This window comes from Somniosus microcephalus, chromosome 2 (genome assembly GCF_052327205.1).
Source record: "Somniosus microcephalus isolate GS21.2 chromosome 2, FLI_Smic_1.0, whole genome shotgun sequence".
Lineage (NCBI taxonomy): Eukaryota > Metazoa > Chordata > Chondrichthyes > Squaliformes > Somniosidae > Somniosus > Somniosus microcephalus.
The window spans coordinates 10,735,253-10,762,313 of record NC_140988.1 but is presented as its reverse complement, the minus strand read 5'-3'; the positions used below and the strand labels follow the sequence as shown (position 1 = coordinate 10,762,313).

At 47.9% G+C, this 27,061-nt stretch overlaps 1 protein-coding gene across 3 annotated transcripts in view; it reads left to right on the top strand.

The window, feature by feature from the left end:
- bmpr1ba (bone morphogenetic protein receptor, type IBa) overlaps positions 1 to 27,061 on the top strand; it is a 561,149-nt gene that overhangs the window by 290,479 nt on the left and 243,609 nt on the right. For 2 of the 3 annotated variants that reach the window (XM_086006493.1, XM_086006489.1), the window contains one exon: positions 8,649 to 8,766. The gene's annotated coding sequence lies outside the window, so the exon portion shown is untranslated. Of the gene's footprint in view, positions 1 to 8,525; positions 8,767 to 27,061 lie in introns of those variants that run through there. The other variant, XM_086006502.1, reaches the window with a different exon arrangement.

The following is a 27,061-nucleotide window of genomic DNA, read 5'->3' as shown; positions in this document are numbered from 1 at the left end:
CTCCCCATACTCCTTAAATATATTCAGTGACTTGGCCTCCACAGCCTTCTGTGGTAGAGAATTCCACAGGTTCACCATCCTCTGAGTAAAGAAATTTCTCCTCATCTCAGTCCTAAATGTCCTACCCCGTATCCTGAGACTGTGACCCCTCGTTCTAGACCCCCCAGCCAGGGGAAACATCCTCCCTGCATCCAGTCTGTCCAGCCCTGTCAGAATTTTATACGTTTCAATGAGATCCCCTCTCATTCTTCTAAACTCTAGTGAATACAGGCCTAGTCGACCCAATCTCTCCCCATATGACAGTCCTGCCATCCCAGGAATCAGTCTGGTGAACCTTCGCTGCACTCCCTCTATGGCAAGTATATCCTTTCTTAGGTAAAGAGGCCAAAACTGCACACACTACTCCAGGTGTGGTCTCACCAAGGCCCTGTATAACTGTAGTAAGGCATCCTTGCTCCTGTACTCAAATCCTCTTGCAATGAAGGGCAACATAACATTTGCCTTCCTAACTGCTTGCTGCACCTGCATGTTTGCTTTCAGTGACTGGTGTACGAGGACACCCAGGTCCCTCTGTACATCAACATTTCCCAATCTATCACCATTTAAATAATACACTGTCTTTCTGATTTTCCTACCGAAGTGGATAACTTCACATTTATCCACGTTATACTGCATCTGTCATGTATTTGCCCACTCACTCAACTTGTCTAAATTGCCTTGAAGCCTCTTTGCATCCTCGTCACAACTCACAATCCCACCTAGTTTCGTGTCATCATCAAACTTGGAAATATTACATTTGGTTCCCTCATCCAAATCATTGATATATATTGTGAATAGCTGGGGCTCAAGCACTGATCCCTGCGGTACCCCACTAGTCACCGCCTGCCACCCCGAAAAAGACCCATTTATTCCTACTCTCTGTTTCCTGTCTGTTAACCAGTTTTCAATCCATGCCAGTATATTACCCCCAATCCCATGTGCTTTAATTTTGCAGACTTACCTCTTATGTGGGACTTTATCAAAGGCCTTCTGAAAATCCAAATACACCACATCCACTGGTTCTCCCTTATCTATTCTACCAGTTACATCCTCAAAAAACTCCAGTAGGTTTGACGTGACATTGCCTTATTGACTGTGTCCTCACCACCTTTTTGTAAATTGTTTCCTCCCAATGTGCGTGAATGCAGTAGATATTCTACATAAGAAGATAAGAAGTAGAGCAAGAGTAGGTCATGGCTGATCTACCTCAACTCCACTTTCCTGTACTTGATTCCATTAGTATCCAAAAATCTATTGATCTCTGTCTTGAATATACTCAATGAGTAAACATCCACAGCTCTCTGGGGTAGAATCACAGAATCACAGAAACCCCACAGTGCAGATAGAGGCCATTTTGAATTCAAAAGATTCACAAACCTTTGATTGAAGAAATATCTCCTCATGTCCTTAATGGCTGACCACTTATTCTGAGACTGTGACTCTTAGTTCTAGACTCTCCAGCCAGGGGAAAAATCCTCTCAGCATCTACCTTTAAGAATTGTATATGTTCCAATGATATCACCTCTCATTGAATATAGGCCTAGTCTACTCAATCGCTCCTCATAGGACAATCCCAGGAACCAGTCTGGTGAACCTTTGTTGCACTCCCTCTAAGGCAAGTATATCCTTCCTTCGGTAAGGAGACCAAAACTGTGCACAGTACTCCAGGTGTGGTCTCACCAAGGCGCTATATAATTGTAGTAAGACTTCTTTACTTTTATACTGCAATCCCTTTGTAATAAAGGCTAACATACCAGTTGCCCTTCTAATTGCTTGCTGTGCCTGTATGTTAACTTTCTGTGATTCGTTGCCAAGGACACTTATATTCGGGAGTGTTCTGCATTGGTGTGTCTGTACGATAATAATAACTCCATGTGACCACTTGAAATCTTTGTCAGTGTGGAGCAAAATGCAATTCTGAGTACTTACGGAGAAAAACATACTTCAGCCAATCCATCAGTTGACTTCACATCCATTTAAATCTGCCGTATATAAATGGTAGGGAAGAGTAGGGAGTATACATTAACTTTAACGTTAAATAGAATTTACCTTAGCTTATAATCTGATCTTTGTTTTTATTGTTACTGTTTCTAGCGCTGATTTTAACTGTGGGGGGGGGGGCGCGAGTCGGGGGGCTGAGGCAGACAGCAAACCGCTGGACCTCTGCAGCACGATGTCTGGGAGATTTTAACTCCCAGGCCTCATCTGCATCGGCCCCGTCAGTCTCCCACCCGAAACCGGTGGGAATGCCACGTTAAATAGAAGGCAACCTACTTGAGAGCCTAAATTCCCAGTGTTTCCCAGTCCCTTCTGCTTTCAAAAACAATAGTACAGATTGCTTAGGTTTGCTGTGATTAGGTCACAGCTGATCAGCACCTCAGCTGTACATTCCCGCCTTTGCCCCGTATCCCTCGATACCCTTACCTAGCAACAACCTGTCGATCTCAGTCTGGAAAGCTTCCACAGAGAGTTGCTGCAGTGCATCTTGTAGATGGTATACACTGCAGCCACGGAGGGAGTGAATGTTTAAGGTGGTGGATGGAGTGCTGATCAAGCGGGCTGCTTTGTCCTGGATGGTGTCGAGCTTCTTGAGTGTTGTTGGAGCTGCACTCATCCAGGTAAGTGGAGAGTATTCCATCACACTCCTGACTTGTGCCTTGTCGATGGTGGAAAGGCAACACCAGGACATGCACTTTCCGACGTTGTGCTGAAATTCTGCAATGCTCTGGTCAGACCACACTTCGAGAACCGTATCCAGGCTTGGTCACCAAGGCAGAAGGAGAGCATTCAGGCCCTTTCTCATCTGTGTTTACCTTGTGCTCTGGCGAATAGAGTCAATGCACATTTGAACCATAATGAACTTTCCATAATAGTTACAATAGAAGCTAAACACAGCTGTGAGTTGGTTAGTGACGCTTCTTGTTATGTGCAGTTCTCGGGTTGCCAACTCTGGTTGGATGTATTCCTGGCGGTTCCATCACATGACCTCCCGCCTCCGACCTCCCCACCTGGTCAAAGGGCCTTTTTTTTTAGAAACATAGAACATAGAAAAATAGGAGCAGGAGTAGGCCATTTGGCCCTTCGAGCCTGCTCCGCCATTCAATATGACCATGTCTGATCCTCTACCTCAATACCATATTCCCGCTCTCTCCCCATACTCCTTGATGCCTTTTGTGTCTAGAAATCTATCTATCTCCTTCTTAAATATATTCAGTGACTTGGCCGCCACAGCCTTCTGTGGTAGAGAATTCCACAGGTTCACCACCCCCTGAGTGAAGAAATTTCTCCTCATCTCAGTCCTAAATGTCCTACCCCGTATCCTGAGACTGTAACCCCTCGTTCTAGACCCCCCAGCCAGGGGAAACATCCTCCCTGCATCCAGTCTGTCTAGCCCTGTCTTCCCCCAAATCCAGTATTTTTATCACACATAAATGAACGATACTTACCATGACGATAGCAAAATACTGCAGATGTGGGAAATCCGAAATAACAACAGAAAATGCTGGAAAAACTCAGCAGGCCAGGCAACATCCGTGGAGAGAAAATAGAGTCAACGTTTCGGGTCGAAACCCTTTGTCAAGACTGAAGGCCAGGCTGGGAGAGAACAAAAGAGAAGTGAAGAGACATTAAGAGGTATTCAATACGAGATGAGATGGTGATAGGACTGGTGAAGACAAAAGATGGCTCTAGATACTTACCATGAGCTCTTTGTGGTTTTCCAGTTTCCATAGACTCAATCACGAGACCATTAGTTATGAAAGAAAGGCTTGAAATATAAAGGTTTTTTCATTGGAACAGAGTGCGAGTGGAGAGGGCGTCTATCTATAGCGGTTTTTAAAATTGTGAACGGACTTGAGAGTGTAGACAGTGAAAGTTGTTTCCATTTGCTGGCAAATTGGTAACGAGGGGAAACCGCCTCAATATCACTAGGAGAATGAAGCAGGAAGGTAGAAGACTTTTTCCCCCCGGTAAAGTGTTGAGGAGGCCCTGAATTTCCTTGCATAACTCTGGCGGGAATCCAGTGCAGTGTCCTGGAAACAGGCAAGGTCCTGGATAGGCCGGGTCCTAGCCAACTCCGGGAGTTCCCAGTCAGCCTTTTACAGAGTGGAACCTCTGCCCGACCCCTCCCGAGGCCAGTTACATAGGATTACATCGGATATACGGCACAGAAACAGGCCATTCGGCCCAACCAGTCCATTCCGGCATTTATGCTCCACTCGAGCCTCCTCCCGTCTTTCCCCATCTAAATCTATCAGCATAACCCTCTATTCCCTTCTCCCTCATATGCTCATCTAGCCTCCCCTTAAATGCATCTATACTATTCGCTTCAACCACTCCCTGTGGCAGCGAGTTCCACATTCTCACCACACTTTGGGTAAAGAAGTTTCTTCTGAATTCCCTGCTGGATTTCTTGGTGACTATCTTATATTGATGGCCTCTAGTCACATCAATGGGGTGACACCAGGGGTGTGGACTAGATACGTTGGGAGTTCCCACTTCCCTGGCCTAGAAGGGACCCAGCGTAAGACAGGAGGCTGATAGACCAAGAGAGGTGAGGCATACTGACAACCAGATAGGTGCGAACCAGGAGTGTGATGGGCTGAAATGGCTTCCATCTGAGCTAAAATATCTGTCATTCCATGAATCCTTCTAAACGCTCCTTGGTGAAAAATTCCACAATTTCTTCCTCATATCTTCAAATCACGTTCTTTTATGTGAAAGTAGTGGAGTTTGAATCATAGTTATTTACCACAAGGTAATTGTTTAAAAGCAAGTATCATGTCATTTTCCTTTCCAACACCTTGTTACCTTTGCTGTTAGAATTTTTCTGTCAGTAAAGAGTTTTTCACGTTTATTAACCTTCTGCCATGTACATGCGTATCCTGTGCTTCCTGTTTACAGTCGTACTCCTGCCTTACCTTTACTGTGCTCTTAAATCATGCATGTTCTTCCAGACTCCCTACTAGATCCTATGAGTGGAGGTGACACTATTGATGTTGTCAGTGACCTATTGCCAAGTTATACACCTCATTTGTGTTTTAGAGGCCTGTTTTCCAGAAACCAGGGGAGTCCAGAACCAGGGGTCACAGTCTAATGATAAGGGATAAGCCATTTAGGACAGAGATGAGGAGGAATTTCTTCACCCAGAGAGTGGTGAACCTGTGGAATTCTCCACCACACAAGGCAATGGAGGCCAATTCATTAAATATATTCAAGAAGGAGTTAGATATATTTCTTAAAGCTAAAGGGATCAAGGGATATGGGGAGAAGGCAGGGACAGGGTACTGAATTTGGATGATCAGCCTTGATCTCATTGAATGGCGGAGCAGGCTCGAGGGGTCGAATGGCCTACTCCTGCTCCTATCTTCTATGTTTCTATGTTTCCCTGCCAAAAATGCGCTCTTTGTAACCGAATTCACGAGCCCCTCCAAAGCCTCCTCGTTGGAAGTAGCGTGGCTCCCATTGAGCCCTGCTCAACTCCACTCTTTACCTGAATTCTTGGTCAAATGGCTCATTGGCTATTAGGGTCGCTCACCCTCTCGGATTGTCCTGGAGTCCCCGGGAACTGCAGATTAATCTCTGCTGTGAGCAACCCGGGAGAAAAATCCTAGGGGCATAAAACCGATGCGGGGAGGTGGGATAAAGACTCTTTGACTGACAAGCCAAGAGTCATCCAATTGGGTAACGAAGGGCTGGATTTTGTCAATGGGGAGCTTTTGAAGGCGGGACTTCCACTTTTTGGGTTGTAGTCCCGCCTCCATCGATTTGTGGCCAACCCACGCTATTTTCCCTTGATTGACCTTGTTAAGCCCACCCAGCGGGCTCAGCAGGCCAATTAAGGGACACCTGGTTACTGGTGACGTCAGTGATTGACATTTCATCTGTCAAGAGCTTTTGACAGATGAAAAATCTGGAGATCTCTCCAGACCAGAAAGCAGAAGGCTGCAGCTTTTGACAGTTCAGCGGCCATTCTGCTTTCTGTGCCGGTGAGCTGAGGGACTCCCAAGAACTGAAGGGAGGAAGCCTGCAGGAGAAAGTAAAGGTAAGTAAAACTTATTAAAACACTTTACAGTTACCTCACACACTTACCTCTGCACACATGCACCCATCACTCACCTGTACAACGGACATCTCAACCCCTTCAGACCAACGGTCCGCCTCGCTAACTTGACGTGGTTCGGCGCTGTCGGAAAGCCCACACTTCAGGGCTAAAAATAGGGATTAGGCAAAAAACTGCCTGTTAACTACCTGTTAACAGGCAGTTAATTGGCACTAATCCCCTTCCCACCTCGGGGAGACTGCTCCCAGCACAGGTCGGGTACCCGCCTCCTGGGACATTGGCTTGGGGGCGGGATGGGTTCCTGCCCCCCGAGAATTCCAAAGATTTACAGCCTTCTGAGTGAAGAAATTCCTCCTCATCTCAGTCTTAAATGGCCTACCCCTTATCCTGAGACGATGCCCCCTAGTTCTAGATACGCCAGCCAGGGGAAACAACCTCTCAGCATCTACCCTGTCAATCTCCTTCAGAATCTTGTAAGTTTCAATGAGACCACCACTCATTCTTCTGTATAGGCCCATTCTACACAATCTCTCATCATAGGACAGCCCAAAACTGCTTCAAAACCGTGAGAAAAGATCATAAGCTCGAGGAACTGCACCTCATCTTTCGATTAGGCACTTTACAGCCTTCTGGACTCAAGATCGAGTTCAACAATTTCAGACTATAACCTCGGCCCCTATATTTTATTCCCCTTTTTTTCCTCACATGGCAGCTGTTAATGATTCTGCCATTGCCACTTACACCTCATCTAGAGTCATCTTTTGTTTCTTAACTTGTCCTATTACCATCTCCTTTTGCCTTGCACCATCATCTCTTTTGTCTTTTAATTTCTTCTGCCTTCCATTCTAGCACAGAATATTTCCTTTTGTTCTTTCCTCCCCTCCCCCCTTTCCCTGCCCCTACACTTCTTCCAGTTCTAACGAAGGGTCCTCGACCCGAAACGTTAACTCTGTTTCTCTCTCCTCGATGCTGCCTGACCTGCTGAGTGTTCCCAGCATTTTCTGTTGTTATTTCAGATTTCCAGCATCCGCAGTATTTTGCTATTGTGTTCTTATTGCAGTTGCCTGGTGATTGACTGCTGCCTTTTCATTCTTGCTTATGGATTCTCATTCCCCACAGTTACCACTCGGGAATATGGTGAACTATGGTGATTTCGCTCGCAGTTTGAAAAATAGGCATTATGTCGGGTTTTTTTAATGTCAGGCTGCGTGTATTTTGCAAGCTGTTTGTAGCCTGGCCATCACAACCATAGTTACATAGAAACAGAAGTGGAATATAGGAACAGGAGGAGGCCATTCAGCCCCTCGAGCCTGTTCCGCCATTCCAGTAGATCATGGCTGATCTGTATCTTAACTCCATCTACCTGCCTTGGTTTCCTAACCCTCAATACCCTTGCCTAACAAAAATCTATCAATCTCAGTTTTGAAATTTTCAATTGACCCCCAGCCTCAACAGCTTTTTGGGAGGGAGAGTTCCAGGTTTCCACTAGAAGTGCTTCCTGACATCACCCCTGAACGGCCTAGCTCTAATTTTAAGGTTATCACAGAATCCCCACAGTGCAGATAGAGGCCATTTCGGCCCATCGAGCCTGCACCGACACATATCCCACCCTATCCCCGTAACCCCACGTATTTAATCCCCTAACACTAAGGGTCAATTTATCATAGCCAAATCAACCTAACCCACACATCTTTGGACTGTGGGAGGAAACCGGAGCACCCGGAGGAAACCCACGCAGACACGGGGAGAATGTGTAAACTCCACACAGACAGTCACCCGAGGCCGGATTTGAACCCGGGTCCCTGGCGCTGAGGCAACAGTGCTAACCACTATGCCACCGTGCCCCCTTGTTCTGGACTCCCCCCACCTATGGTGTGTAGTTCAGTAACAAAAGCACTGCTACTGAAAATCATGCGATTTTTAAAAACTAACTTGAAATAGGCCTAAAATGTCGAATTTAACATCTGTTTATTCTGTTCATCCCAGCACATTTGAATTGTTCTTCCAAAAATTGATGGTCTTTCTGTAACGAGATTTGGTTACGCGTTGCTTGTCATTTTAGCTTTGCAGTTGAGTGACTGAACGCGCGGTCTCATAACTTGCACTGTGTTGTCAAGATTAATCGTCTGCTTCCCTTTAACAACAGAAACATGATGGAGTGGGGAGGGAGGGAGAGGGTTGCAGGAACGGCCTGCCGAGTTTTTAGCAAGGATATTTCTTTGACGGCCGTACAGCTTGCCCATGTCAGGGGCGCTCTCTCTCTCTCCCTTTCTTGCCTATACTGAACCTGGCAGCGTGGCAGTATTTATAGGCTCACACTGCTGGTATGTGTGGTTCCGTGTCTGCAACTGAACAGCTGAGCAATCAGGCACTTCATCATTCTGATACCATGGTGTACAATAACAGGGACCTGTGCCGTGTGCCAGGGAGCAAGTGTTGGCAGGGTCAATATTTATAGATCTGTGCACAGCAGCTAACACAAGGAGAGTTGCACGCTGGCTCCCAGAGCTGGATTTTTACATTTTGATCTGAGTCTTCTTGCTCGCAGGTTTGAATGATTCCGATGCTTGGGTTTGGCTTTTCGGAATGAGCAGATCAGCACGTTTCACAGAAGCACCGACCAGTGGGCAAACGGTTTTAGAATAAAAGAGCAGCGCAGTTTACAGGTAAGAGTTTGGCAGTCTGTCCCTCTGACCTTCTGCACCATTTAAGCCATTGATTACAAATTGCATTAAGCAGAAGGCTCCTTATGCAGCTTTAAGTCTTGACTAATGTCAAGTTGTACCGTGACCTTCATTGCTGGACTAAATACTATGCGTAGAATTTGTTCTAAGTCTTTCTTGGACTGCACCACCTTCATTTATAGAGCACGACACAGCTCTAAATTGTTAACCACTTTATTTTCATCCCCCAAATGTTCCCCATTTATCTCCTCACTGAGGCCACTTGTTAGACACGAGCCTCTTTTTGGCTGAGCGTGCAAGACAGCCTAGCTGATTTGATTCCTGCCTAACTACTGCTGAAGCTATTACAAATCTAGCATTCACTAACTTGAAGCAAGACAGACAGTGTCAGTTGTATTCCGCACCCCCCCCCCCACCGGCCCCGCTCTTCGCTCAGATAACATTTGGACTTATACCTGTTGCCACTTGAAGGGGTTACGGACGATTTACTGTTGTACCACTGAGCCCTTCCACCTATAAATCTTTCTTCAGGAGAGGAGAATACCATGTTAGGTCTAAATATAGCTCATGAAAGCATCATTGTTGTGCTTTGGAAGGAGAGGAGGGAGATCAATTATAGGAGCAGGTTAAAACAGCCTAAGCCAATTTCCATTCGGATGCCATGTTTATGAGATATTGGCATTTCAGATAGGATCATGTATGATGCTGGCTCTATTCCAGAGAATTTGAGGCCCCATATGTCAAAGTGTATGGATTAAAGAAAGCAATTGTGTAATACAGCAACTGCCCCCTGAAGCTGGGAGTTGTTTCACTGTGTAGCTTGACAGTAGTTAGGTACAAAACACAGCACAAGCCTTGATTAAATATACATAGAAACATAGAAGATAGGAGCAGGAGTAGGCCATTCGGCCCCTTGAGCCTGCTCCGCCATTCAATAAGACCATGGCTGATCATCCAAATTCAGTACCCTGTCCCTGCCTTCTCCCCATATCCCTTGATCCCTTTAGCCTTAAGAAATATATCCAACTCCTTCTTGAATATATTTAATGAATTGGCCTCTACTGCCTTCTGTGGTAGAGAATTCCACAGGTTCACCACTCTCTGGGTGAAGAAATTCCTCCTCATCTCTGTCCTAAATGGCTTACCCCTTATCCTTAGACTGTGACCCCTGGTTCTGGACTCCCCGACCATTGGGAACATCCTTCCTGCATCTAGTCTGTCCAGTCCTGTTAGAATTTTATAAGTTTCAATGAGATCCCCTCTCATTCTTCTAAACTCCAGCGAGTACAAGCCCAATCGACCCAATCTTCTCTCATACGTCATTCCTGCCATCGCAGGTATCAGCCTGGTGAATCTTCGCCACACTCCTTCCATGGCAAGAACATCTTTCCTCAGATAAGGACATCCTTCCTCAGATAAGGACATCCTTCCTCACATAATGTAGACATCTTAACCTTGGGCACATCTTCAAAGCGGTATCTGTTGACTCCATTTCAATGAAAACAATGTTGGAAGGTGCACTAGCGTTGAGCACTGAAGCACTAGGTCTACACAATACACAAGGTTATGATGCCAACAGTTACGCCTTTTCACACCTGCCACTGACCCCACCGAAGTTCGCAATGTCATTGGAAGAGGTCTCCAGGACCGGGCGTCCTGCGGTGCTCACAACCCCACCGAAGAAGCCAACAGTCCCAGTGAAAGCTATCAGGGGGTCAAGCCCCCCAATCTCACGTGGACCCCACCTCTGTTAGTTGTGGCGTAACTTTGGTGGGAGTGTGCAGGGAGGTCCGAATATTGGGCCAAAGATTCCAGGATGGCCTGTTGCTGGTGTAGTGTCTACCTGTGCCAAACAAGTGTAAAAAAGGGGGGGCACTCTATCTCGGATGATCCTGCATCTCTGACCCACAGAGAGACTTGGCATTAGGTCATTGCAGGTACGGCAAACGGTGTGGTCCTACCTGAATTCCAGGCCGAGATCGTGACCTGTGGACCACTGATGAAATGAACTGTAATTTTTAAGGAAAGTATTTAAAAGTGGCCCCCGTTTGGGGCATGTTAGAGTTCTTTCTGGGGGAGGGACATCCAGCACAGCCCCTCGCCCAGAACCGCAAATCTCCGATGGATTTTCCAGCCTCTATACTATGGCGGGGATCCCTAGATGATTTTACACCTGACATTCCCGTGTAAAACACGGGACCGGCCCCAGGACCCCTCGATGTATGGTGGAGTCAGCGGCGGAGATCTGAGGCACATGCATCTCAGTGACTTGCACAGTGTTGCAGCTCCCCCCACCCCACCACCATCAATCCACTCCCTGAACCTTCAGCCCCACGATCGCGGTTGCGGCTCAGCAATTCAGGCGCTACGATAGCCTCCAGGCCTCTGCCTACAGAGAGAGAAAAATCAGACGGCGGGTTTCCTGCTGCAGGTTACCATCCAGAGATCTCTGTTGAAAAGCTTGTGCGTGTTGACATTAGGTGAGGACAAGATCATGTCCGTCTTGATGCTCTCCCCAATCAAGTAGAATGCAGACTCGCTGTCTAGGATCACACGTGAAGGATCACCACCTGGTCAAGGTACAGGAGATCTGTAAAGACTATAGACACCACTAGCCTATCCAGCGTCTTCAATGCGCTTGAACTTTGCATGAAATAAAAGCAGCCAAGATGTCACTGAGTCACTGGCAAATACTACCTTTCAATAGCGCCATTATTGAAATGTTTGAACAGTGCATTCTTCAGACGGAGGCTTGCAGGTGAAGATTATACTATGGCCCCGTTGAAAAGGTGTGGGATTTGCAGATTGTGGAGCATCTGAATAGCTCATCTGTCCACTTCAGGAAGCTAGCAGCAGCCCTGCTGACCGATCTCTTCCCCACAACCTCCTGATGCTGTTCCATTTCAGTCCATGGTGCAAACGCAAATGTTGATTACAACTTAATGAAAGAAAGAAAGACTTGCATATCTATAGCGTCTTTCACGACCTCAGGATGTCCCAAAGTACTTTACAGCCAATGAAGTACTTTTTGAGGTGTGGTCACTGTTGTAATGTGGGAAAAGTGGCAGCCAATTTGCGCACAGCAAGCTCCCACAAACAGCAATGTGATAATGACCGGATAATCTGTTTTTTTTTAGCGATGTTGATTAAGGGAAAAATATTGGCCCAGGACACCGAGGATAACTCCCCCTGCTCTTCTTCGAATTAGTGCCATGGGATCTTTTACGTCCACCTGAGAGAGCAGACGGGGCCTCGGTTTAACGTCTCATCCGAAAGACGGCACCTCCGACAGTGCAGCACTCCCTCAGTAACTGCACTGGGAGAGTCAGCCTAGATTTAGTGCTCTGGAGTGGGACTTGAACCCACAACCTTCTGACTCAGAGGCGAGGGTGCTGCCCACTGCTGACAATAATGAAGAGTAAAAAGGATCGGTTTGTAGTAATTGCAGTGCCTACGATGGTCAATTAATGGGTTAAAAAGCCCCCAACTCATGCTTTTTGGTCTCCAAGGTGTTGTAAAGTTACCAACAACTCATGAAAAGTTGCTGCTAATTTTACAGACTTTTAATAATGATTACGTTAAAATGCCAGCCAGAAATAGAGGCTTCCCTTAAGGAGAACACAAGTTCTTACAATAAACAAGTAAAAATCCTAACTTGTGGAAGGAGTAGTGACATGGAGATTTATTCTTCCTACATTCTGCTTCTCCAGCCTCCGTTAAGCCATCATTAGCAACCCATTAGCTCATGGTGAGACCCACTGACTCCTCTCAGAACATCAGAACATAAGAATTAAGAGCAAGAGTGGGCCATACGGCCCCTCGAGCCCGCTCTGCTATTCAGTAACATCATGGCTGATCTTCGACCTCAACTGCACTTTCCCACCCGCTCCGACAAACAGCAATGAGATAATGAACAGATAATCTGTTTTTTTTTGTGATGTTGATTGAAGGATAAATATTGGCCAGGAACTGGGGATAATTCCCTTTCTCTTCTTCGAAATAGTGCCCTGGGATCTTTAACGTCCACCTGAGAGGTCAGATTGGGCCTTGGTTTAACATCTTATCTGAAAGACGGCACCTCTGACAGTGCAGCACTCCCTCAGTACTGCCCTGGGAGTGTCAGCCTAGATTTTTGTGTTCGAGTCTCTGGAGTGGGACTTGAAAGCTTGGCTTGAAAGAGCTATATAAATGCAAGTTGTTGCTGTTTTTACCAATTTCTGGTTCTCTCTCTCTCTCTCTCTCTCTGGATTCAGTTTTACTTTCACCTGAGGCCCATTTCCCATCTCCACATCCCTGACGCAGTTGCTCCCTTGCTTGGACATGAGCTCCGAGCCCTGAACCACACTTCTGCAGTGTTGAGGTTGGTTTCCAGCTGCAAGGGTTGGGCAGTTGCCAATTTTTGCCGGATAAAATCTATGTTTTCTTTCTCGAGTGTCAGTTTTTGCTGGCCAGCGGTGTTCCCAGCACGTGCAGAGCAAGCTGCTGTGTGTCCGTCGGATAGCTTCCGTTCGCTGCTGCGACCTTCGTTCTAATATCTGTCTCTTCTCCCTCCTGTATCCTTTTTGTGACATTCTATCCTCCCCCTCCCACTGTCTCCATTTCCTTTTGAACACCTTACCCTGCCTCCCGTTGCGGGGAAGGAGAAAGAAAAATAAAATCGAAACACACAATTGAAGATCTTGAAACCTGGGTTTGACAGAAGACGTAAATGGCGATAAAGAATGAGAAAGGGTAAAATGGGCAATCGAGGGAGAACTTTTGTTTTGTGTGCGTGTCCTTTTAAATAAGAAACACCTGGTATTTCAGGAAGAGGTTTACCATTCCTAGTACTTATTCCGTGAGTCACCAACCCCTTTTAGCAAGTGTACCTATGGAAATGATTGTGTGAGCCGCACATTTACTTCACCACAGCACTCAATTGTAAACAGTTGTTCGGCCAAATAGTGTTACACACACACACACAAAAAAAGAGCCCCTCTGTGGTTCATTTACATTTTGGCTCTGAGTTGCCCAGCACGCTGGACTAGTGTGGGCTCTGTGTTAAATTACAAGATTTGAGATACAAATTACACAGAATGCCGAATACAGAAAGACCCGATTTATAACGTGGGTGGAAAGAGTCCAAGACTGGATGAAGTAAGTGCTTTCTGTCCTTTGGATCGGAGAAGCGCGCACAGGGCAGGATTATATAAACTTTGCAAAGATGCTGAATGCATTTACCGGACAGCTATGTAGCGGTGGAGACACTCTCTGCTCTTTCAATTCTTCCTCCACCCCACCCCTTGACTTTTAGCTGAGGCAGGAACTGGGAGTGAGGCAGGAACAGAACGGTACGTACATGTGGGCATCTTCAGGCCCTGTGCCTGCGTGGGTGCCCTGTGCCTGCGTGGGTGCCCTGTGGGTGCCCTGTGCCTGCGTGGGTGCCCTGTGTGGGTGCACTATGCCTGCGTGGGTGCCCTGTGCCTGCGTGGGTGCCCTGTGCCTGCGTGGGTGCCCTGTGCCTGCGTGGGTGCCCTGTGCCTGCATTGGTGCCCTGTGCATGCGCAACCACCCAGAATTCACTTTGCTGTCAGCTCCGAGGAAAATCTGTAGCACAAATTTCAAAATTGATATTGATAGATTTTATGTTGGGTACGAGTATTAAAGGATTTGGAACCAAAGCGGGTAGATGGAGTTAAGATACAGATCAGACATGAATGGTGGAACAGGCTCCACCCGGAATCAAAATCTCCGCAGTACGAAGTGCTCTGTTGCAGGAGGCATTCCATTGCTTGTCTATAGTGTGCTCATGAGTCAAGTCAGAAACTGAGCGTCAAATTTTCATTTTTCCATTGATGGGCGCCCAAACTCACATTGCACTGATGTAAAAGAAAGACTTGCATTTATATAGCACCTTTCACAACCTCAGGTTGTCCCAAAGCACTTTACAGCCAATAAAGTACTAATGTAGGAAACGTGGCGGCCAAATTGAGCACAGCAAGCTCCCACAAACAGCAATGTGATAATGACCCGATAATCTTTTTTTTTGTAATGTTAATTGAGGGATAAATATTGTGGCAGGAAACCGGGGATAAGGCCCCTGCTCCTCTTCAAAATAGTGCCATGGGATCTTTTACGTCCAGCTGACAGCAGACGGGGCCTCGGTTTAACGTCTCATCCGAAAGATGGAAAGTGGAAGAATAACTGCAATAACAAACTGCAGAGAGCAAACAGGCACCGACTGCTGGAATGGAGTTTCAAGATGCAGTAACAAGAACAGCAACAACAACAATTTGTATTTATATAGCTCCTTTAACATAGTAAAACGTCTCAAGGTGCTTCACAGGAGCGTAATCAAACAAAATTCGACACCGAGCCACATAAGGAGATATCAGGGCAGATGACCAAAACCTTGGCCAAAGAGGTAGGTTTTAAGGAGCGTCTTAAAGGAGGAGAGAGGTGGAGAGGTTTAGGGAGGGAATTCCAGAGCTTAGGCACTGAAGGCACAGCCGCCAATGGTGGAGCGATTAAAATCGGGGATGCGCAAGAGGCCAGAATTAGAGGAGCACCGAGATCGCGTGGGGGGGGGGGGTGGGTTGTGAGGCTGGAGGAGATTACAGAGATAGGGAGGGGCGAGGCCATGGAGGGATTTGAAAACAAGGATGAGAATTTTGAAATCGAGGCGTTGCTTAACCGGGAGCCAATGTAGGTCAGCGAGCACAGAGAGTGATGGGTGAACGGGATTTGGTGTGAGTTGGGACACGGGGCAGTGAGCACAGGGGGTGATGGGTGAATGGGACTTGGTGCGAGTTAGGACACGGGGGCAGCGAGCACAGGGGTGATTGGCGAACGGGACTGGGTGCGAGTTAGGACACGGGGCAGTGAGCACAGGGGGTGATGGGTGAACGGGATTTGGTGCGAGTTGGGACACGGGGCAGTGAGCACAGGGGGTGATGGGTGAACAGGACTGGGTGTGAGTTAGGACACGGGGCAGTGAGCACAGGGGGTGATGGGCGAACGGGACTGGGTGCGAGTTAGGACACGGGGCAGTGAGCACAGGGGGTGATGGGTGAACGGGACTGGGTGTGTGTTAGGACACGGGGCAGTGAGCACAGGGGGTGATGGGTGAACGGGACTGGGTGTGAGTTAGGACACGGGGCAGTGAGCACGGGGTGATGGGTGAACGGGACTGGGTGCGAGTTAGGACACGGGGCAGTGAGCACAGGGGGTGATGGGTGAACGGGACTGGGTGTGAGTTAGGACACGGGGCAGTGAGCACAGGGGGCGATGGGTGAACGGGACTTGGTGCGAGTTAGGACACGGGGCAGTGAGCACAGGGGGTGATGGGTGAACGGGACTGGGTGTGAGTTAGGACACGGGGCAGTGAGCACAGGGGGTGATGGGTGAACGGGACTGGGTGTGAGTTAGGACACGGGGCAGTGAGCACAGGGGGTGATGGGTGAACGGGACTGGGTGCGAGTTAGGACACGGGGCAGTGAGCACAGGGGAAGATGGGTGAACGGGACTGGGTGCGAGTTAGGACACGGGGCAGTGAGCACGGGGTGATGGGTGAATGGGACTGGGTGCGAGTTAGGACACGGGGCAGTGAGCACAGGGGGCGATGGGTGAACGGGACTTGGTGCGAGTTAGGACACGGGGCAGTGAGCACAGGGGGTGATGGGTGAACGGGACTGGGTGTGAGTTAGGACACGGGGCAGTGAGCACAGGGGGTGATGGGTGAACGGGACTGGGTGTGAGTTAGGACACGGGGCAGTGAGCACAGGGGGTGATGGGTGAACGGGACTGGGTGTGAGTTAGGACACGGGGCAGTGAGCACGGGGTGATGGGTGAACGGGACTGGGTGTGAGTTAGGACACGGGGCAGTGAGCACGGGGTGATGGGTGAACGGGACTTGGTGCGAGTTGGGACACGGGGCAGTGAGCACAGGGGGTGATGGGTGAACGGGACTGGGTGTGAGTTAGGACACGGGGCAGTGAGCACAGGGGGTGATGGGTGAACGGGACTGGGTGTGAGTTAGGACACGGGGCAGTGAGCACAGGGGGTGATCGGTGAACGGGACTGGGTGTGAATTAGGACACGGGTACCAGCAGAGTTTTGGATGAGCTCAAGTTTACGGAGGGTAGAATGTGGGAGGTCGGCCAGGAGTGCGTTGGAATAGTCAAGTCTAGAGGTAACAAAGGCATGTCGTTGTTGTGGTAGTAACTGCACTGCATCACTGGAAATTTATAAATGAATAATGTTCAGCCATAAAAAAGCCCAATGCCCATTGCCCTGTGGGCCCACGACAGTGTGACAAAGGGACCCCTGTAGATGTGAAACATGGTTTGTATTACAATTGAGCAATATGAACAGATGTATCCAGTCTTTGAATGGCCCAACTCAGTCTGATTCAGCACTCAACTGTACTTTGTATGAATCAGAGAAAATGTTAATATTTATATTGGAATTTATAGAGAAAGAGAAAAAGATAGGTGAATACGACTGGAACAGATATCTGTTCCTCCAACAACAACAACTTGTATTTATACAGCGCCTTTAATGTAGTAAAACGTCCCAAGGCGCTTCACAGGAGCGATTATCAAACAAAATTTGACACCGAGCCACATAAGGAGATATTGGGACAGGTGACTAATAGCTTGGTCAAAGAGGTAGGTTTTAAGGAGCATCTTAAAGGATATGAGAGAGGTGGAGAGATTTATGACCCAGGCAGCTGAAGGCACGGCCGCCAATGGTGGAGCAATGAAAATCAGGGATGCGCAAGAGACCAGAATTGGAGGAGTGTGGAGATCTCGGAGGGTCGTTGGGCTGGAGGAGGTTACAGAGATACTAAATGCTGGCAGTAAACAGCAGGCCAGTCAACCTCTGGAATGTGATGGGTTTTAAGGAGCAATTTAAAGGAGGAGGCGGAGAAGTTCAGGGAGGGAATTTCAGGGCTTCGGGCCCAGGCAGCTGAAGGCACGATCTCCATTGGTGTAGTGTTGAAATTCGGCAATGCTGAAGCGGACAGAATTGGAGGAGCGCAGAGATTTGGAGGGTTGTAGGGCTGGAGGAGGTTACAGAGATAGAGGGGGGTGAGGCCTTGGAGGAATTGGAACACAAAGATGCAAATTTTAAAATTGAGGCTTTGCCAATGAAGGTCAGCAAGCACAGGGGTGATGGGTCAGCGGGACTTGGTGTGAGTTAGGATACGGGCAGCAGATGTTTGGATGATTTCTTCCTTGGGGGGGGGGGGGGGTGGGGAGCAGCTTAAAACAGTGCTCATAACTGAAAATGGTCCTCTTTAGATAAATGTTGCACAGCTCAAGTGTTCCCTTTCAGTGGAGATGCAGAAAGGTTTCCAGAGAAGAATTTTTGCAAGAATGCATGAATAAATCCCGAGGTAAAGCAGTGTTACCTAGATCCAGAGGACGGGTGGAATCACAGTAATGTTTCACATCAGGTAATGGAACCGCTGTGTAAAAACAAACCACAGGAAATAGTCTCTGATGCAGGTGTTCCATGACATCACACAGCAATGTCACATTCCCCTTTCAGGGAAGAGGGAGGGAAGTATTTGACACATGAACACACTGAAGAAAGAGACTCTATTTGCTGCCTGTTAACTCCTCCCCTCCCCTCACACACTGGTAGAACATTTTTTTTTAAACGTGCAAATGCAGCTGCATTTGTAATACAAAACTGCTCTGGAACTCTGCTACTGCTCCGAGATGAGGGAACCTTGGCTGATATAACCTGTGATCAAAGTAAGTCATTCCTTTTTCTTCCCTGCCCTCCATATTCTTCCCAGCCAAGGGCGAAGAGGAGGATCTGCTCCCAGGGATGTCACTGGGGGAGGGGAGAGAGAGGGTTGGGGGGTGGGTGTAAATCACTCTCTGAGCACGCGCTGCGGAGGAGAGGCTTGCGGCCAGCACGTATCGGGGAAAGCGGAGCTGAGGCCGAAGATCAGCCGTGACCTTAATGAATGGCGGAGCAGGCTCGAAGGGCCGTATGGCCTTCCCCTGCTGCTGTTTCTTATGTATCGGGCACCTACGGGCGCAGTGCCCGCCACTTTTTGTCTAATGCGTGAAAAGGCCGTGGGCAGCGCCCGCCCCGGATTTCCCGTACGCACTGCCAGCCGACAAGGCTCTCCGCCAGCACCGCGGACTCAAAGGGTGGGTCCCCAAACTAGGGAGGAACGCGACAAGCGACAGATTTGGAGAGTAGCGGCGTGCTCTTTGCTTTGTCTTGCGTTTCAATAAGCGACATCTTTTATTTTCATTTGCTCTCGGCTCGGCTCCTCCTCCTTACGATGCGGCTAAGATCAGGATCTTGTCGCTTGAGCAATTGCAGGCATGCCTTCCATCCTTTCCCCAAAAGAATCTGTAGGTTGCGCTCCAGCTAGTGGGTACTGCGAGGACAGGCTTTTCATTGCTGTTTTTTCAATGGCTTTTGACAACTTTAGGTATTACGTAAATTATTAACTCAAACATCTGTTTCAAATAAAACCCCAGGATATTAATATTTGATGTAACTAACACATATCCCAGTGGTGCTTTCCATCAATAGCTTCTATGTTGTTTTACATCTAAAGAACCTTTGTGTCTAATGATTCCATAAGTTGGCCTGCAGCAGGCTTATTGTTGTGACTTGAAGACTTAACTCCCCTTAAAGGGGCACTGCTACTTCATTAAGGTTTTTGGGAAACTGTTCCCCTCAGTTTGCCAGCGCACAAAACAATTTGCGTCACAAAGGTTTCGCACCAACATGCCATTGCGACATTTGAGGTCAGTTTTATCGTAAAAGCCCTTTCTCCCCAACCCCAGAATGGTGACAGCCCCTTGCTGTTTCCCCTCTTAAAAAATGGTGACCTTAACAAAAGTCCTGATCAGAATAAGCTCGCTCCATATACAGAGTGTGACACTCCCCTCTCCTCGCCTCTCCTCGCCTCCCCTCTCCTCCCCTCTCCTCCCCTCCCCCCATCTCCCGGCCATGTCACTGAGACTAACCCTCGGTAAGAATAGGTTGCTCCTCCGGAAAAAAGAAAGTCTTGCATTTATATAGCGCCTTTCACGACCACCGGACTTCCCAAATGATGTACCGTTGTGATGTAGGAAATGCGGCAGCCAATTTGCGCACAGCAAGCTCCCACAAACAGCAATGTGATAATGGCCAGATAATCTGTTTTTAATGATGTTGGTTGAGGGATAAATATTGGCCAGGACACCGGGGAGAACGCCCCTGCACTTCTTCGAAATAGGGCCGTGGGATCTTTTACATCCACCTGAGAGAGCAGACAGGCTTAACATCTAATCTGAAGGATGGCACCTCAGACAGTGCGGCACTCCCTCAGTATTGGCTCTGGAAGCGTCAGCCTAGATTATTGTGCTCAACCCTCTGGAGTGGGACTTGAACCCACAACCTTCTGACTCAGAGGTGAGGGTGCTGCCCACTGAGCCATGGCTGACACTTAAGGCACTTCCACCTCAGCAGTCAGCTCCTGGGACAGTCCTGCTTCAAAAAAGACGCCCGCGACCTTTGTGCATTGCTCTCTTTGATGTGTACCGATCTGTCGCTGCTTGTTCTATTGGAGGAGACTTCATGAAAGTTCACCATGGGAATCATTACGTCATGACACACAGGATGGGCCTGAGAATTGACGTGGATTGCATAAACCTCTCATATTGATATCTAATGTGACATATTACATATTCAGTACGTCTCTGGTGCTCACCTGCCTTCTAATTATTATGCAGTAATGGGCGGAGGGGGTGGGTGGGTAAGGGACAGAGATCTGTGTATTTAGGAACTGATCTCCATTGTCAATGCTCATGGCAAGTCAGAAAGAAAGAAAGAACTTGCGCCTTTCACCACCTCAGGACGTCGCAAAGCGCTTCACAACCAATGAAGTACTTTCGGAGTGTCGTCACTGTTGTAATGTAGGAAACGCGGCAGGCAATTTGCACACAGCAAGCTCCCACAAGCAGCAAATGAGATAAATGGCCAGATGATTTATTTTAGTGACGTTGGTTGAGGGATAACTATTGACCAGGACATTGGTCAGTCAGTATTTAAACTGTTGTAAGGGGTGGACGTGGAAGTGGTGGAGGAGATTAGCATTCTCACAGAAGGATTTGGAAACATATTGTCAGGGTGTAAACTTCCAGTGAAGTAATTCTTTTCTGATTGGTCTTTGGAAAATAAATAAATGGTACCTTCCTTGCCCACTGCAGGTAGATAAATAAATACATTTGGCCTCCTCGCGTAGCACAACAAGATATCTGTGCCAAACAGGGAGCAGCAGCGCTACAGCCTGACGGGCAAGTTCAGCGTGCCCAGCAGGGAGCCACAGTCGAAAGGCACACAGTCCAGAGAATCGGTGCTACAGCATTGAAGCCCCATTTCTGATGCGCGATTCCTTGAAACATGGTTCCCCATTGGTTGTGCAGGAACACTGCATTTACCCTTACAGTCTATCTGTTTTTATAGTGCGGGTCAGGAGGTAGGAAAACATAAAAGCTTAAGCCAAGTGGAAAACTTGCAGGACTATGGGGAAAGAGCAGGGGGGAGTGGGGACTGATTGGAGAGCTCTTTCAAAGAGCCGGCACAGGCACGATGGGCCAAATGGCCTCCTTCTGTGTTGTATGATTCTTTCTTTCTGAGCTAAATATCTTTGCAACAATACTTAGTGTTACTAAAAGGTCCTTTCAAGGGAATGGGAGCTGGGCAATGTAGCAGATCTCAAGGGGGTGATTTTATCAATGGGGACGTGATGGAGGCGGGAAAGCTGCTTGTCGGGTTTTAGTCCCGTCTCCATCGACGTCTGGCCAACCCACGTTATTCTCCCTTGATTGGCCTTGTTAAGCCCGCCCTGTGGGTTTAGCCGGCCAGTTAAGGGACGGTGACAGAAAACGTCAGCGTATGACGTTTCATCTGTCAAAAATGTTTGACAGATGAATTGTCATCGTTTGACAGCTTTGAGAAGCTGTCAAAATCTGACAATCTCTTCTTTGGTGAGTCCTTGTACTCAAGACTCACTCAGAAAGCTTTCCTGAGCAGACAGCAGAAGGCTGCTGCATTTAAGAATGCAGTGGCCATTCTGCTTTCTCTGCCGGTGAGATGAGGCAGCTCCGCAGCCTAAAGGGATGAAGCCTGGAGGAAGAAGCAAAGGTAAGTAGTCTTATTAAAACACTCTACACTCACCTCACACACTTACCTCTCCACACTTGAACTCATCACTCACCTGCACACCGGACATTTCAGCCCCTCCGACCCCCGCAGACCCACGGCTCGCCTCGCTGACCCTGGCGAGGTTTGGAGCCATCGCAAAGCACACACTTTAGGATTCAAAATAGGGATTTGCCAAAAAACTGCCTGTTAACTACTGGGTACCCGCCTCCTGGGAAGATGGCATGGAGGCGGGTTGGGGGCAGGGTGGGTACCCGCTCCCAGATTCTGCCATTTTCCTGGCAAGACCTGCCTCCCCAGGGCTGGAAAAATCACCCCCCAAGTGTAAATAAGCAATTAGTTTTTTGGTCAGTCAGGTGTCTAACAGACATGGAAGCTCATCACTACATTGAAGAGTCTCCCATTAAAAAGGTATTGAGAGATCCGCATGGGTGAAGCTTCTGAATGATGAACCATGACACAAATCTCAGACGGAGGAGGCCTGTGCCAGCTCTTTGAAAGAACTATCCATTCCCCTCCTGTTTCCCCAACGTCTTAAGCATTGCTTCCCAGCTTTGACAATGACCGGTGCTGTGCACATAAAGGGAACGGGAATTGCGCAGGCTGCACATTGGGTTGCCAACTCTGGTTGGACATATTCTTGGAGGTGTCATCGCTTGACCACCTTGCACTGTTATGCTGAAGTTAGCTTCGACATAGTTGCTAAATCATGCCACTAATGTACTGCCAGGATTGTCCTGGAATCTCCAGGAATGAAAGGTGAACCACCTGGACACTGCTGCGAGCAGCTCGGGAGAAAAATCACAGGGGCATTCAAAAAAAAAAGTGAGTGAATTTTTCATTATCTTTGAACATAGAAAGAAAGAAAGACTTGGATTTCTGTAGCGCCTTTCACGACCACCGGACGTCTCACAGCGCTTTACAGCCAATGAAGTACTTTTTGAAGTGTGGTCACTGCTGTAATGTAGGGAAACACGGCAGCCAATTTGCGCACAGCAAGCTCCCACCAACAACAATGTGATAATGACCAGATCATCTGTTTTTGTTATGTTGGTTGAGGGATAAGTATTGGCCAGGACACCGGAGATAACTCCCCTGCTCTTCTTCGAAATAGAAACATAGAAACGTAGAAGATAGGAGCAGGAGTAGGCCATTCGGCCCCTCGAGCCTGCTCCGCCATTTAATGAGATCATGGCTGATCATCCAAATTCAGTACCCTGTCCCTGCTTCCTCCCCATATCCCTTGATCCCTTTAGCCTTAAGAAATATATCCAACTCCTTCTTGAATATATTTAATGAATTGGCCTCAACTGCCTTCTGTGGTAGAGAATTCCACAGGTTCACCACTCTCTGGGTGAAGAAATTCCTCCTCACCTCAGTCCTAAATGGCTTACCCCTTATCCTTAGGCTGTGACCCCTGGTTCTGGACTCCCCCACCATCGGGAACATCCTTCCTACATCTAGTCTATCTAGTCCTGTTAGAATTTTATAAGTTTCAATGAGATCCCCTCTCATTCTTCTAAACTCTAGCGAATATAAGCCTAATCGACCCAATCTCTCTTCATACGTCATTCCTGCCATCCCAGGTATCAGTCTGGTGAATCTTCGCTGCACTCCCTCCGTGGCAAGAACATCCTTCCTCAGATAAGGCGACCAAAACTGCACACAATACTCAAGGTGTGGTCTCACCAAGGCCCTGTACAACTGCAGCAAGATATCCTTGCTCCTGTACTCGAACCCTCTCGCTATGAAGGCCAACATACCATTTGCCTTCTTAACCGCCTGCTGCACCTGCATGCTTACCTTCCTCGGAGTCCACATCACGGAAGACCTCTCCTGGTCCCTCAACACCTCCTCTCTGGTGAAGAAGGCCCAGCAGCGCCTACATTTCTTGAGGAGGCTGAAGGGATGTAATCTGTCACCCCCGATCCTCTCTAACTTCTACCGCTGCACTATAGAGAGCATCCTGACAAACTGTATCACGGTATGGTACGGCGGCTGTAGCTCCCATGACCGGAAAGCCCTGCAGCGGGTAGTCAAAACTGCCCAACGCATTACCGGCACCCGGCTACCGACCATAGAACATATATATCAGAAACGCTGCCTACGGAGGGCACGGACCATCATCAAAGACCCTACCCACCCCAGCCACAGTCTGTTCGCCCTCCTACCATCTGGAAGACGCTACAGATGCATTCGCACCCGTACGACCAGATTTAGGAACAGCTTCTTTCCCAGGGCTGTCATCCTACTGAACTCCACAAATAAACACTAAAGCCTGCACATCTGCCAATGCACTTTATTATGGTCATATTTATGCTAATATATATGTACAAATGTATGTTGAAATGTTTAAGTGTCCTAATCCAAATTGTACACTCTCGGGAGCCGCAAGCCTACATTTCGTTGTACTGCACTTGTGCACTAACAATGACAATAAAAGTTGATTTGATTTGATTTGGTGCACAAGGACGCCCAGGTCTCGTTGCACTTCCCCTTTTCCCAATTAGTGCCATGTATCTTTCACATCCACCTGAGAGAGCAGACGTTTAACGTCTCATCCGAAAGACGGCACCTCTGACAGTGCAGCACTCCCTCAGCACTGGGCCTGGAGTGTCAGCCTAGATTTTTGTGCCTGGAGTGGGACTTGAACCCACAACCTTCTGACTCAGAAGCAAGTGTGCTACCAACTGAGCCATGGCTGACACATTTATTAGTAGTGAAAATATTAAGAGACGGAATAGCCAAGCGTCATCCAATCTGGTAATGAAGAGTCTGCTTGCTTTCCAATGGCGCAGGAAGGCCGGGGCACCGTGAGGATGGATGTGTTGGGTGACCAATGGCGGGGCGGTTGGAGACGGGAGGTCATGTCATGAAATCCTCCAAACAGAGTTGGCAATCCTACCCTGAACCTGCTTTAAGGCAGCTCCCACTGATCACTTTCAGAGTGGCATTGGCGGGTGTCTGGGTGCAGGATGGCTCCTCCGCCCAGAGAATATTGTGTGTGTGTCCTGAACATTAATCTAAACTAGTGGGAGGATCACTAGTTTCTTGTTTCACTTTTCTTGAGCATTGTGAATTATTCAGGTGAGGAAGCAGCAAAGGTTCATTCAGAACGAGCAAGTCAGTGCCCGCCATTGAACAACAACAACTTGCATTTATATAGCACCTTTAACGTAGTAAAACGTCCCAAGGCGCTTCACAGGAGCGATTATCAGATTGGTCAAAGAGGTGGGTTTTAGGGAGCGTCTTAAAGGAGGAGAGGTAGAGAGGTGGCAGGGTTTAGGGAGGGAATTCCAGAGCTTAGGAACTAGGCAGCTGAAGGCACGGCCGCCAATGGTGGAGCGAAGGAAATCGGGGATGTGCAAGAGGCCAGAATTGGAGGAGCGCAGAGTACTCGGCGGGTTGCCTGGCTGGAAGAGGTTACAGAGATAGGGAGATTCAAATAGGGCACTGAAGGCCAACAGATATTTGCTAAACCTTTACTTTGGTCACTTCCACAAAGGTTTTTCTTAAAATATTATGGGATACTGAATGACATACACGTGTGAAATATACTGGAGCAGTAATGCACACTTCTACTTTGGCTAATTATAGTTTATAATCTCAACTATTACAGAATGATGCAACAATGAATGAGCACATAACCATAATTGTTATCAAAAGAAGAAAGAATTACTAGTGGGTTATTCCGATTAATGTCCTGATCAGTTCTTTCGCTGGGATAAGCTTGTAATGAAAGGATAAACAAAATGTTTTCAGGATGCCATTAACCCCTACTGATGTTTTCTAGTATTCATTCAATTTTTTTTTTTAAAAAGCATCTGATCCTAGACTACAGCTAGACGCCACATACCAATTGCGGATCAATGTGTCTTGGAGGACTGTGTTCAGAGAGATCGGAGTTATACTGCCACTGCTACTCGGGGTGCTACAATTGCAGCAAAGCGGTTTCACTTCACAGTGGTTTATGGTAAGCACAGCCCAAATCTGGAGTCAGAGCCCTGGTCTGACACCAGAGGGAACCAGAGCAGGAGGTAGCCTCACTCAGAAGTCATTGTAGACTTTAACACCTGACCGACGACACTTCAGTGAAGCTGAAGCTGCTCTGCACAGGCTCGAAGCTTTCATTGGGCATGAAGCTTCATTTTAAGAGCTCCTTAAATGTTCAGTGATTCCAAAACCAATTCAAAGCTCAAATTCAATGCATGCATGTGCACGTCGTACCAAAGCCAGCATTAAAAATGAAAGAGAAGACTTAAGGGAAACCTTAGCTGAAAATGTGGGCTATAGATACCAAGAACTGTACTCCCGAGATCACCGTGAAGTCTTCTTCTTTCGTCTGGTAGTAGCAAAGCAAATAAAATATTGATATCTAAGTCAGATATCCAGGCCAAAGCTTCCGGTGTAACAGTGTGGATATCTTGTAGGCTGCCTGTGAATTTCCTCTGAGGGCAGTGCTCAATGATGTGCTCCGGGGTCTGATTAGGAGCTCCACAGTCACATGATGGGGATGCTTTAATCTCCCATCTATAGAGAAGGTGGCAGCATCTACCATGGCCGGTTCTGAGGCAGTTGTTGTTTGTCCACTGTTTGCGAGGAAGGTTTGATCCTTCAGGTTGTACTGTGGGGTCCTCTATAAGGAATCCATTCCGTATGTCATAGTTCTTGCAGGCATTTCGCCATCGGTCATCAAGGCTGAGGGGAGATCGCTGAAGGGCTTCGGCGATGGTCCAAAATAGCCTTCTAGATTTGAGACGGGTTGGTGGTAGGTTGTTAAAGTTGGCCTGGATCGGCATGTCTCTGCTGGTGTAGCAGTTGTATTCTCTGGGGACTGCATATTCACGGCGTAGGTGTGGTGGTGCGATGTCTGCAAGCACAGGCAGCCAAGGTGTTGGTGTCGATAAAAACGTACTGGTGATAATTCTCATAGTAGAATTCAGCTGGACATCAACGGATTTGACATGCGGACTCGATAGCCATGCCGGAGAGCAGTACTCCGCTGTAGAGTACACCAGGGCGAGTGCTGCCGTACGGAGGGTTTGAGCGTCTGCATTCATCTCTCATCCTCTTGTGCTTCCGAAATATATATTGGCCCGTATTTTCCGATCCC